This window comes from Entelurus aequoreus, linkage group LG10 (assembly GCF_033978785.1).
Source record: "Entelurus aequoreus isolate RoL-2023_Sb linkage group LG10, RoL_Eaeq_v1.1, whole genome shotgun sequence".
NCBI lineage: Eukaryota > Metazoa > Chordata > Actinopteri > Syngnathiformes > Syngnathidae > Entelurus > Entelurus aequoreus.
The window spans coordinates 80,144,105-80,158,235 of NC_084740.1; the positions used below are offsets into that span (position 1 = coordinate 80,144,105).

Consider the following 14,131-nt stretch of genomic DNA (forward strand, 5'->3'; position numbering starts at 1 on the left):
TCAAGCATTCACATTTTGCCACAACACACCTGGGGGAAAGTCTTAGTTGGAAATACAGCCAAATTAACTCTTAAACTGCCATTTTAACACACACCTCAAACAATGCGCACGCACCCAATGCTTTCTCGTGCACACGAGAAACTTTTTATTAAAAAAAATAAAAAATAAAAAAATATTATTATTATTATTATTTTTTTAATAAAAAGTTTCTCGTGCGCACGAGATACATGTCTAAAAAAAAAATAATTCCCATGTCCCTTTAGGGGCTCCGTAACTTAGACTTCCTTTTTTATTATTTTTAATTTATTTATTATTTCTTAAATTATTTCCCATTCTTGCTTAAGTTGTTCAACAGTCTCCCTTCTCATATTTTAGCCTTCATATTGCACCACACATTTTCAATGCCTGGACTACAGGCAGGCCGGTCTCGTACCCGCACTCTTTTACTACGAAGCCACGCTGTTGTAACACGTGCAGAACGTGGCTTGGCATCGTCTTGCCGAAATAAGCAGGGGCGTCCATGAAAAAGATGTGGCTTGGATGGCAACATATGTTGCTCCAAAGCCTGTATGTACCTTTCAGCATTAATGGCATACTTGCCAACCTTGAGACCTCCGATATCGGGAGGTGGGGGGTGGGGGGGGCGGCTTGGTCGGGTGGGGGGCGTGGTTGGGGGCGTGGTTAAGAGGAGAGTATATTTACAGCTAGAATTCACCAACTCAAGTATTTCATATATATAAATATATATATATATATATATATATATATATATATATATATATATATATATATATATATATATATATATATATATATATATATATATATATATGTATGAAATACTTGACTTTCAGTGAGTTCTAGCTAGCTATATATATATATATATATATATATATATATATATATATATATATATATATATATATATATATATATATATATATATATATATATATATATATATATATATATATATATATATTTATTTTATTATACATATAAATAAAATAAATACTTGAATTTCAGTGTTCCGGAGGCTATCCAGTAGATGGCAGCATTGTCCTGTTTAACTTCTCCGTTCATGAATGAGTATATCATTTCGGCCACCGTGTTCAATGGAGAAGTCTGTTCTACAAAATGTACAGGCAACATAATTACATACCCCTTCCCCTTCGAACTGTCCTGAGTGAACTGAAATTCTTGTTTCCATTCGTTTTGGAACTCGCAAGCGTATTTCTTCATCTTGCTCGTCGACGGCGTCGCCATGTCTGTAACGTCCTCGTTCTTCTGCTTCGGCTCCTTGTTGTGTGCGCAGTTGTGCACTCTACTCTCTAAAAGCCCTAGATGTTATGACGTCATTGGGCAGGCAAGCTGTTTATATTGTGGGAAAGCGGACGTGAGAACAGGCCGTCCCCACTCCGGTCCGCATTGAGCTGGAGGGGGCGTGGCCTCCAGCTCCGGCTGAATACCGGGAGTTTGTCGGGAGAAAATTTCTGCCGGGAGGTTATCGGGAGAGGCGCTGAATACCGGGAGTCTCCCGGTAAAAACGGGAGGGTTGGCAAGTATGATTAATGGTGCCTTCAAATTCGTCAAAAAATTCCGAGGAAAAAAGTGATGCAGTTTCAAAACACCATGAAGAACACAATGAACTTAGACTTAGCCTCAGTGTATTTACAAAGCCATTCAACTTCAAGCACTTCCTGTTTAGTATTCTCATGTTGGCAGTTCACCGCTAAAGACGTGCTTGGGAAAAGCAACCGAGTGTTTCCTGAAACCGCCGCATTAGTGGCATTTGCAACTGCCACAACACATTCATTTATCATCATTCAAATATTACAATTATAATATAATCAAAACTATTATCAAAATGACAATATTGACCAAAATTGAAGGTAACATAAATATGAACATGGTAGATTTAAGCATAAAATAGAACCAACAACAAATGTAGAAACACATTTTTTACAATGGAGTTCAGGGTGCACATCGCGCCGTCAACAAATTGCGAGCACTGCGCAGAACTCTAACTAGAAAGATGATGGTCAAGTTGACTAAGTCTTTGCATCTTACCGTTTCGTTATTTTATCTGTTGAGTGGATAATTTCCAATAAAAAAAAGGTATTGTGCGTCGCTACAGCATTAGTCTGCCGCCAGCCACAACAAACATTGCTTGCGCCTGTGCTAATTGGAGTAGCGGCAGCCAATCCAGGGGCGCTTAGAGTCAGCTGACACGTCATCTTTAAACAGTGTGATGTGGGTTACACTCAAATTGCTATTGTGACATCCAGTGGACACATTTAAAACAGCAGTTTAGTTGATCAAAAAATTGCATCCCATGTTTATTGTACTTAGCAAACTGATTTTGCGGGCCGGATTAAAGCTGTTTGCGGCCGTTTGACACCCCCGCTCTAACATGTCAGAGATGTCACTGCTGGACTCGCAGACTCGCTACGGACTCATTTCCATTGATGAAACCCAGGTACTAGAAGGTACTACAAAAATTTGGCCATTGACATTTTAATCCACACTGGCCAACTAAAAAGCTCCCTTTTTTTACTACTTGGCTCAAACTTCAATTTGCAGCGTTTTTGGTGTGATAGACATTCACGGGGAAACAAATTGTGGAATCATTCATTTTTGGTGCAAGTTGACACAATTAAGTCAAAAGTAGAGATGTCCGATAATTGCTTTAAAATGTAATATCGGAAATGATCGGTTTCAAAATGGTCGGTATCAGTTTCCAAAAGTAACATTTCTGACTTTTTAACCCCTTGCAGCACTAACTCTTCCGGGACGCTACAATATACACAATATACTCTCTCAGGGAGAGCATGTCCCAAATTCCAAGCTGCTGTTTTGAGGCATGTTAAAAAAAAAATAATGCACTTTGTGACTTCAATAATAAATATGGCAGTGCCATGATGGCATTTTTTTTCCCATATTTTGAGTTAATTTATTTTGGAAAACGTTGTTACATTGTTTAATGCAGGGGTCACCAACGCGGTGCCCGCGGGCACCAGGTAGCCCGTAAGGACCAGATGAGTAGCCCGCTGGCCTGTTCTAAAAATAGCTCAAATAGCAGCACTTACCAGTGAGCTGCCTCTATTTTTTAAATTGTATTTATTTACCAGCAAGCTGGTCTCGCTTTGCCCGACATTTTTAATTCTAAGAGAGACAAAACTCAAATAGAATTTGAAAATCCAAGAAAATATTTTAAAGACTTGGTCTTCACTTGTTTAAATAAATTCATTAATTATTTTACTTTGCTTCTTATAACTTTCAGAAAGACAATTTTAGATAAAAAAATACAACCTTAAAAATGATTTTAGGATTTTTAAACACATATACCTTTTTACCTTTTAAATTCCTTCCTCTTCTTTCCTGACAATTTAAATCAATGTTCAAGTATTTTTTTTTTTTTTTATTGTAAAGATTAATAAATACATTTTAATTTAATTCTTCATTTTAGCTTCTGTTTTTTCGACGAAGAGTATTTGTGAAATATTTCTTCAAACTTATTATGATTAAAATTCCAAAAAAATTATTCTGGCAAATCTAGAACATCTGTAGAATCAAATTTAAATCTTATTTCAAAGTCTTTTGAATTTATTTTGAAATTTTTGTTCTGGAAAATCTAGAAGAAATAATGATTTGTCTTTGTTAGAAATATAGCTTGGTCCAATTTGTTATATATTCTAACAAAGTGTAGACTGGATTTTAACCTATTTAAAACATGTCATCAACATTCTAAAATCAATCTTAATCAGGAAAAATTACTAATGATGTTCCATAAATTCTTTTTTTAAGTTTTTCTCTTCTATTTTCGGTTGAATTTTAAAGAGTTAAATTGAACATAAACTATGTTTCAAAATGTAATTGTCATTTTTTTCGTGTTTTCTCCTCTTTTAAACCGTTCAATTAAGTGTAAATATCATTAATTATGAATAATAACATAGAGTTAAAGGTAAATTGAGCAAATTGGCTATTTCTGGCAATTTATTGAAGTGTGTATCAAACTGGTAGCCCTTCGCATTAATCACTACCCAAGAAGTAGCTCTTGCTTTCAAAAAGGTTGGTGACCCCTGGTCTAATGCATCCAGCGGGGCATCACAACAAAATTAGGCATAATAATGTGTTAATTCCACCCCTGTATATATCGGTATCGGTTGATATCGGAGTCGGTAATTAAGAGTTGGACAATATCGGAATATCGGCAAAAAAGCCGTTATCGGACATCTCTAGTAAAAAGTAATCAAAAAATTAGAATCACAAAAATGTACGCAAATGACCATGTGGCTTTGGAGTTGATTCCACTTATTTGATCTACGGACACAATCCTGCCAAGGATCGATCCCTTCAAAAATCACCTCACCAGACGGACTTCAGGGTGGAATAAATGTCATATATTGTTCACGGTGACGGAGCAGGAACGAGCCGGGAATAAGTTTGTTGTCAAATTTCTATTTAGGTTCGACAAGCTATTTTTTGTTTTCTGCTTGGGAGATTTATCGTATTTTATGGCAAGGAGCGGGAAAAAACGAGTTTTCTCGCTGCCCTCAGTCTCCTATCGGATAAAATTTGAGTACCCATGCCAACATTATCTTACCTTGTTGCCGTGCCTTAGCGCCCGATGCTGCAGTACGGAACTCCACAGTCTCCACTTCGCCGCAACGCTCCAATTTCTTGCTGCCCTCAGTCTCCTGTTGGATAAAATTGGTCTTTTGGCTCATTACGCTCAAGAAGTAACAAAGCAAAGCTCAGTGATATCAAACTTACCAAACGTGGGTCGTTCTGCGGAATGGAGAATGAGAAAAAAGGGCGTCCATGTTCCATGTGAATCCACCTCCACTGGATTTAGCCTGTATGAAGTGGGATGGATCAAATATTGAGTAAGGCAAAGAAGGGCATCAGCACATCAAACGGCAGGATTGGGGGCCGGGGGGAGGGGGGTTGGGGGGGGTGCATTGGGAGAGATTAAAGACAGCCTTGAAGAAGGAGAAGAAGTGGGTGAAGGAGACCAAAACCGGACGGGACCGGTCGATGGCCGTCCTGAGCCGATGTTACCTGCGCTCCTGTTCAATGCCAGACCACACCTGGTAACCTTGAAGAGGCCCGACGCGGCCATGGAAGATCTTATGGCATAGGCCGTATAGGCAAATGCTAAGGGCGCCGTCCATCAGGGGGCGCCACGCCAGTGCCACAAATGTTGGGGGAAAAAAAAAAAAAAAAAAGTTGGTACTATTATTTCTAAATACATAAAATAATCCCACGTTAATTAAAATGCAAAGTAAAGCCTATTTAATAGAAATATTATTTGTTACAACATTACGCCCCCCCCTCCCCCCGCACGGTGCGCCCCCCTCCCTTCCCGTATCATGACTTTTTTTGGACGTCACCACATCAAAAAATCAACACAAGATGTCAAAACGGCCAAAACTGTCAGGTGCCCAGGGAAGAGAAAAGAAGAGGAGAAACGAGAAAAAGACAACAGGTAGCAGGTATGTAATGTTAGCCTACATGAAATGATTTGTCTGTTACAGAATGTGATAGCGACCTGGCTTTTTAGCATTAAGCTAATGTTACATGATTCGGCAATTGCTAATCAATAAATAGCTAGTTCTGTTTTAACGTCGGGTTAATATTGTGGAGGGGGCTAAATTGTTATGGAAAATAATAATGTAACGTTAGGTAATTACTAGGGATGATAAATGCGTTAAAATGTAATATCGGAAATTATCGGTATTGGTTTTTTATTATCTGTATCGTTTTTGTTTTTGTTTTTTGTTTTTTATTAAATCAACATAAAAAACACAAGATACACTTACAATTAGTGCACCAACCCAAAAAACCTCCCTCCCCCCATTTCTTTCTGTTATCAATATTCTGGTTCCTACATTATATATCAATACAGTCTGCAAGGGATACAGTCCGTAAGCACACATGATTGTGCGTGCTGCTGCTCCACTAATAGTACTAACCTTTAACACTTCATTTTACTCATTTTCATTAATCACTAGTTTCTATGTAACTGTTTTTATATTGTTTTACTTTCTTTTTTATTCAAGAAAATGTTTTTAATTTAGTTATCTTATTTTATTATTTCTTTTAAAAAGTACCTTATCTTCACTATACATGGTTGTCCAAATTAGGCAAAATAATGTGTTAATTCCACGACTGCATATATCGGTTGATATCGGTATCGGTAATTAAAGAGTTGGACAATATCGGAATATCGGATATCGGCAAAAAGCCATTATCGGACATCCCTAGTAATTACAGTACTCCCACCTTACATTCCTCAGGGACATTTGTATTAGATCTTTTAAGCAGGTGTTTTTTTTTTACATTGTTATTGCCTTCTGGTTAACTAATGTTTGCCCTGCAGGTAATAGTCACTTTTCCACCCCTTTATATATTAGGTATAGTTGTAAGCCTAGTTGTTAAAGTGCACATCATTCATGTTAATTAAGCAATATCACATGAGAGGGAATGCTGTTTTTTAATTTGAGCACTGCTGTGATTCGGTTCAAGATAATCATAACATAACATTCTCATATAATATGTTAATTTGCTTTCTTTAAGTAAAAAAAAAGGTCAAAGACAAAGCTATTCAGTTTCTTGTGAGTATATACACACTTCACTGCCGATGTGGGGGGGGGGGGGGGGGGGGGGGGCGCCACCTAAAATCTTGCCTAGGGCGCCAGATTGGTTAGGGCCAGGCCTGTAAGGAGCCCTTAGTAGACATTATGTAAGGATCCTGACATCAACACGTGACAAAGTTCCTCCGTAATCAAACCCCAAGCAGGAAGAGAGAAGATGGAGTGGACTCCCAAAACCCCCGCAGACTCCTGGCCAGCTCCCGGCTGCCCTTTTCCCTGCCCAGCTTGTGCGCCCGCATGCCTTCCCGAGCTTGGCGCGCTTTGAAAAGTCAGCCATGTGACTCATGAATATGGATTTGGCCTAAGCAGTGTGGTCGCCTCGCTCGGACATACCTTCTGCTCCAACGTCTTGTTCAGTTCAGGACTTCCTTACCAGGGAATATTCACTCAAAGAAACCACTTCAGGATCAGTCAAGACTTAGATCAGGGGTGTCCAAAGTGCGGCCCGCAGCTAATTGTTTACCGGCCCGCCACACATTCTGGAAATGCTATCGCAAAAAATAAAAATGAACAGTAAAAAAAGTGGAATGAGGTGAAATCTAACGAGAAAAAGTTGCAATGTTGACACAAAGCTGCCATGCAGGCTGTTTGTTTTTTTCTTTGGTCTTTCTTCATTTTTTGCCATTGCTCAAAAAGAAAATGACAAAAAAATCCAAGTTATAATGAATTATTTTCTAGGCTCCAATTACTTCCAATATTTCACTTGAAAATGTTTTATGTGGTAAATATTGCATATATTTTGTAGTTGCCTAATAAAAACATCAACGTTTTCTTTGACAAAAGAGCATAAAACCAACAAAATAATAGTTCAAACGTAAAATGGACGGATATATCTGAAGTTGATCTCCTAACTTAAGTGTTGAAAGTAGAAAAAAAAACAAAACTAATAAAAATGTATCACTTTATACTAAATAAATATATTTAGTGGTATTTTATTTATCTTTTCACTGATTACTCAAAAATATTAAAGAGTTAAAATCAATGGTGTCCTGCATTATTGATCTTTTAGGGCTATTATTACTAAATACTGCATATTTCAGTTTTACTATAAAAAACAAAGTTGTTTTTGACAGAAAAGCCATAAAATCTTTTTTTTTTCTTTTCAAGTTGATACAGAGATTTACTGTAAGCGTTAAATAAAAAATAATAATACAAATTAAACTTTAACATTTCAATAACTGAGACTAGAGATGTCCGATAATATCTGTCTGCCGATATTATCGGCCGATAAATGCGTTAAAATGTAATATCGGAAATGATCGGTATCGGTTTTTTATTATCACTATGGTTTTTTTGTTTTTTTTGTTTTTTTGTTTTTATTAAATCCACATAAAAAACACAAGATACACTTACAATTAGTGCACCAAGCCAATAAACCTCCCTCCCCCATTTACACTCATTCACACAAAAGGGTTGTTTCTTTCTGTTATTAATATTCTGCTTCCTACATTATATATCAATATATATCAATACAGTCTGCAAGGGATACAGTCCGTAAGCACACATGATTGTGCGTGCTGCTGCTCCACTAATAGTACTAACCTTTAACACTTCATTTTACAAATGTTCATTCATTACTAGTTTCTATGTAACTGTTTTTATATTGTTGAACTTTCTTTTTTATTCAAGAAAATGTTTTTAATTTATTTATCTTATTTTATTTGATTCATTTTTTTAAAAAGTACCTTATCTTCACCATACCTGGTTGTCCAAATTAGGCATAATAATGTGTTAATTCCACGACTAGAGATGTCCGATAATATCGGCCTGCCGATGTTATCGGCCGATATATAAAATGTAATATCGAAAATGATCGGTATCGTTTTTTTTTATTATCGGTATCGTTTTTTTGTTGTTTTTTTTGTTGTTTTTTAATTAAATCCACATAAAAAACACAAGATACACTTACAATTAGTGCACCAACCCAAAAAACCTCCCTCCCCCATTTACACTCATTCACACAAAAGGGTTGTTTCTTTCTGTTATTAATATTCTGCTTCCTACATTATATATCAATATATATCAATACAGTCTGCAAGGGATACAGTCCGTAAGCACACATGATTGTGCGTGCTGCTGCTCCACTAATAGTACTAACCTTTAACAGTTAATTTGACAAATTTTCATTCATTACTAGTTTCTATGTAACTGTTTTTATATTGTTGTACTTTCTTTTTTATTCAAGAAAATGTTTTTAATTTATTTATCTTATTTTATTTGATTCATTTTTTAAAAAAGTACCTTATCTTCACCATACATGGTTGTCCAAATTAGGCATAATAATGTGTTAATTCCACGACGAGAGATGTCCGATAATATCGGCCTGCCGATATTATCGGCCGATATATGCGTTAAAATGTAATATCGGAAATTATTCATTACTAGTTTCTATGTAACTGTTTTTATATTGTTGAACTTTCTTTTTTATTCAAGAAAATGTTTTTAATTTATTTATCTTATTTTACAATTTTTTTTAAAAAGTACCTTATCTTCACCATACCTGGTTGTCCAAATTAGGCATAATAATGTGTTAATTCCACGACTGCATATATCGGTTGATATCGGTATCGGTTGATATCGGTATCGGTAATTAAAGAGTTGGACAATATCGGAATATCGGATATCGGCAAAAAGCCATTATCGGACATCCCTATCCACGACTGTATATATCGGTTGTTATCGGTATCGGTTGGTATCGGTAATTAAAGAGTTGGACAATATCGGAATATCGGATATCGGCAAAAAGCCATTATCGGACATCCCTAGTTTTCAGTGATAATATATGTTGCTTCCAACTGTTTTTATTCTGTGTCTCAGCTGGGATGAGTCATTATTTCATTGGATAGTTGTCATATTTGAAATTGTCCTGATGATGGAAGAAACACCAAAAAAAAAGTCTCCCGGCCAGGGTCCAAATCAAACCTTTTCAATATTTGCCCTGCAGGGACCGACCATTCTTCACCGGCAGCCAAACGCTGCGGTGTCACCTTGACCGCGGACCACCTTCATTATTTATAATCCTTTTATTTGCTCGCTGGTCTCCTGCTGCATAAATCACAGAGCTGGACTCCGTCGGCCTGTTGCCATTCTTCTCGTTTGCATGCAAATTCTAACGTGTTGCATTAAGGAAAGTTGATGGAAACAACACCCGCGGGGGCACGGACGACAAAAAGTTAACGGGGAAAAGAAAGAATCACGTGCTCCTGCAAAACAAACTTTAATGAGCTTAACGGGAGACGGAAACCTTTGTTGAGTAAGTTCAGGCATGCTGAGATGAAGGTGACGACAAACTGAGGAACACTTGAATGAAGGTCAATGACGGAGGAGTGAAAATATTCAATCAGTTTCATGCTTGCTGTATTCGTTTTTGTCTTGTCTGAACTTTTTTTGAAGCCTCTTTTTCTTTGCGCTGCCCTCAAATCTAAACATCTGACATGGATATGATCAGCTGGACTCTCGACGCAATTGACAACGTCTTTTCGACGAGGAAAAGAGGTTCGGGTGATGGAACCATTGCTGCGGGGTACGTGAGAGACTCCTGGGGATGAATGGAGAATCATGTGCCTCTCAGTCCTTTCCATCGAGGACGTGGAAGACATCTACCTATTTGGAACCGTGATCGCAAAGCACCTGCTGATTGGGCTGGGCATTGCTCTGGTGTATCGTCAAATTCGGAAGACGATGGCAGCCACTCAAGGAGCCCAACGGCTGTTCGTCGCAATGGAAGGATTGGGGTGATTTCTGAACTGAATCGCAAGATGGATCACATCATGGAGAAGCTTGCTGAGAAGGAGAATTGAATTTGAGAGAAACCAGCATGGACAAATAGGGCAGGCAAGTCATTGTTTTTTGACTGCTCGAAAAAAACAACATCCTAATCTACGATTTGACTCCCTCGAATGGCCTTGACGCTATCAGGAACAGGCTGTTCTGAAAGACACCTCAACGATGGACGCTTTTGACCTCCCTATTTTTCTCAACAAACACCTGGTGTCGAACGCTGAGATCGGCCCCAGTCCACAAAAACATTTCAACATCACACCCAACTCCCCCTCCCTCTGTTGCAAGTTTGTTGTGACTAAATGTAACGTGTTTATGTTTGCATTGCAAATGAGTATTTTTTTTCCTTGGACTCAGTCTGGACCCCCTCTTGTGGATCCAGCCTTTGACTGATATATTTTTTTACTCTTCCCCCCTTTCCCAATATCACCTTTTTCTCACCTTTTTTTTTAAGGAGCGCCGTAAAAATGGCTGCGCCGTCGGCGGTCTCGTCTTGTCTCCAGGTAACGTATGTCTGCTCTTAGTGGGACTGTGCCCAAAATATACTTTTCAGTTCTTATGTGTCTTGTGCATGTTAAGAATTGACAATAAATCATCTTGAATGTGAAGACTACGGCTGTCAAAGCGATTAATCACAAAAACACATTGCATCAACGCGGACTAAACACAATTTATGTTGAGCGCAAAACCACGGATGGTTACTTGAAAGGCGGCCATGTTATCAGCCAATGCATACGTCGGTGCAAAGATGAGTGAGGACTAGAAATGTATAACGAGTACCAGTGTTTTATGGTACCGGGGGTGGGGGGTCGGTCCAGGAGGACCGTTAAGATTCTGGACAATTTAAAGGCCTACTGAAAGCCACTACTAGCGACCACGCAGTCTGATAGTTTATATATCAATGATGAAATCTTAACATTGCAACACATGCCAATACGGCCGGGTTAACTTATAAAGTGACATTTTAAACTTCCCGGGAAATATCCGGCGGAAACGTCGCGGTATGATGACGTATGCGCGTGACGAAGTCCGAGTAACGGAAGTTATGGTACCCCGTAGAATCCTATACAAAAAGCTATGTTTTCAATTCATAATTCCACAGTATTCTGGACATCTTTTGCTATTTGTTTAATGAACAATGAAGGCTGCAAAGAAGACAGTTGTAGGTGGGATCGGTGTATTAGCAGCGGACTACAGCAACACAACCAGGAGGACTTTGTTGGAGCGCTAGCCGCGCTAGGCGCCGACCTCACCTTGACTTCCTACGTCCATCCTACGTCCATCACTGTCTCTCAAGTCCTTCACTGTAACGTTCCTCATCTACGAATCTTTCATCCTCGCTCAAATTAATGGGGTAATCGTCACTTTCTCGGTCCGAATCTCTCTCGCTCCATTGTAAACAACGGGGAATTGTGAGGAATACTAGCTCCTGTGACGTCACGCTACTTCCGGTACAGGCAAGGCTTTTTTTTTTATCAGCGAGCAAAAGTTGCGAACTTTATCGTCGATTTTCTCTACTAAATCCTTTCAGCAAAAATATGGCAATATCGCGAAATGATCAAGTATGACACATAGAATGGATCTGTTATTCCTGTTTAAATTTAAAAAAAATCATTTCAGTAGGCATTTAAGTTGGGTAAAAGTGAAATACTTCCTATAAATCCTGCTGCAAAGGAGTATCCCCTGAAGCAATTTCCCCTTTAGAATTGCCCCGCAAAAGTTCACATTCTTAAGTCTCCATTGTTGTCCAAAATCCAGAAAGACTTTGATCGGTGGTCTTTACTTAAAGGCCTACTGAAAGCCACTACTAGCGACCACGAAGTCTGATATTTTATATAACGGAAATATGCGGACACATTGAATCCGATACAAAAAAGCTCGGTTTTCATCGCAAAATTCCACAGTATTCTGGACATCTGTGTTGGTGAATCTTTTGCAATTTGTTTAATGAACAATGAAGACTGCAAAGAAGAAAGCTGTAGGTGGGATGGATCGGTGTATTAGCGGCTGGCTGCAGCAACACAATCAGGAGGACTTTGACTTGGATAGCAGACGCGCTATCCGACGCTAGCCGCCGACCGCATCTATGATCGGGTGAAGTCCTTCGTCGCGCCGTCGATCGCTGGAACGCAGGTGAGCACGGGTGTTGATGAGCAGATGAGGGCTGGCTGGCTAATGTTTTTAGCATAGCTCTGTTATGTCCTATTGCTAAGTGAGCAAGGTTGGCAAGTATGCTGTGCACCAGTGCACAAAGCAAGGTCTGTAAAGACATGGATGACAGAGTCTGGTGTGGGTGAACTTGACTGGCCTGCACAGAGTCCTGACCTGAACTCCTTTGGGATGAATTAGAACGGAGACTGAGAGCCAGGCCTTCAGCGTGTGACCTCACCAACGCGCTTTTGGAAAGAACGGTGGAAAATTCCTATAAACACACTCCGCAACCTTGTGGACAGCCTTCCCAGAAGAAGCTGTAATAGCTGCAAAAGGTGGAGCGACATCATATTGACCCCTATGGGTTAGGAATGGGATGGCACTTCAAGTTCATATGTGAGTCAAGGCAGGTGGCCAAATACTTTTGGCAATGCGGTGTACGTTGGCGACAGTTTGACCCTGGAACAGATTATTTGTGTTTCCATCAGGGGGGAAAATGTCATGCTCAACTTTGGGGTATTTTATTGACCAAAAAAGTCTGGTCGACTACTTTTTTGGGGGATGTTTGGAATGATTAGGTGCACCCAACCGTGTTTTGGGGGTGCAGCTGTTCCCCCGCACGGGAGGAAGTTCCCCTGAGGAATAATATAGCCTCTCATGATCGCAGGTCCTGTAGCCTCCGCAGGCTCGTGGAAGTCTGTCCACCCTGCGCCCCCGGCTGTCATCTTTCCAGGCAGGCTGCGCTGACAAGGGGAGGCCACTAGGGCTGTCTGTCACGGGGTTATTCTCGGGGCGGCGCCGCTTCAGCCGATCCGCCGCCGCTGTGCAACGTGTGTGTACGGCCGCCTTGAGAGCGCGAGCATTTGGCAGGGAGCTCGCCGGGGTTAGCCTCGCCAGATGACGGGCGGAAAGAGAGAAACACGGGGTTAGCGCTGTCGACATGCCTAAACACACACACCAGATGAAGGACAATTAATTAGGTGGAGGGCCTGAGCAGCACATCTGGGAGTAAATACCCTGAGTCAGACAAACACTTTGTACTTTCTAACAACTTTGAAACCTGCACGTCACCTTCAGGTGGACTTGACCCGGCTTCCACGGTGACTTCTGTCAACAAACCCCACACTTAATGTGCAAACATTAATACAGAACACACCCAACAACAACTGGTGTGGGCCAAATCCCAACACGTCTATTCTTGTACTGTAAGAGGCAAGAGTTTTTTGCTGAATATACCAAAAAATAAGCAATATTAAAAACAGTTTACAGTTCAACTGTATGTGTGTGTTCTTGTATTTCTACCCTTCTGGAGACATCAACAAGGAAAAGTACCTTCCATATTAGGACATAAGTCATGGTCCCAATCAAAAAATCATTGCATCTAATAGAGAGCCAAATACTAGAATCCGTGAACATTGCTTCAAAGTCCGGCTTTTTAGTTGATTTAATGTGCATACAAAAGTAAACATTGACAGGTGCAAAGGCAGCAATATATGATAAAACAAGATGGCAGCTAAAGAAGGACTTCCCTATTCATTACC

The 14,131-nt window shown here is 39.5% G+C and overlaps 1 long non-coding RNA gene across 1 annotated transcript in view; it reads right to left on the minus strand.

Moving 5' to 3' along the window:
- Positions 1–4,775: 4,775 nt before the first annotated feature.
- The window catches only part of LOC133658128 (uncharacterized), an 89,068-nt gene continuing 79,712 nt past the window's right edge, over positions 4,776–14,131 (minus strand). The window contains exon 3 of the long non-coding RNA XR_009827400.1: positions 4,776–4,859. This is a non-coding gene — a long non-coding RNA (uncharacterized LOC133658128). The remainder of the gene's footprint in view (positions 4,860–14,131) is intronic.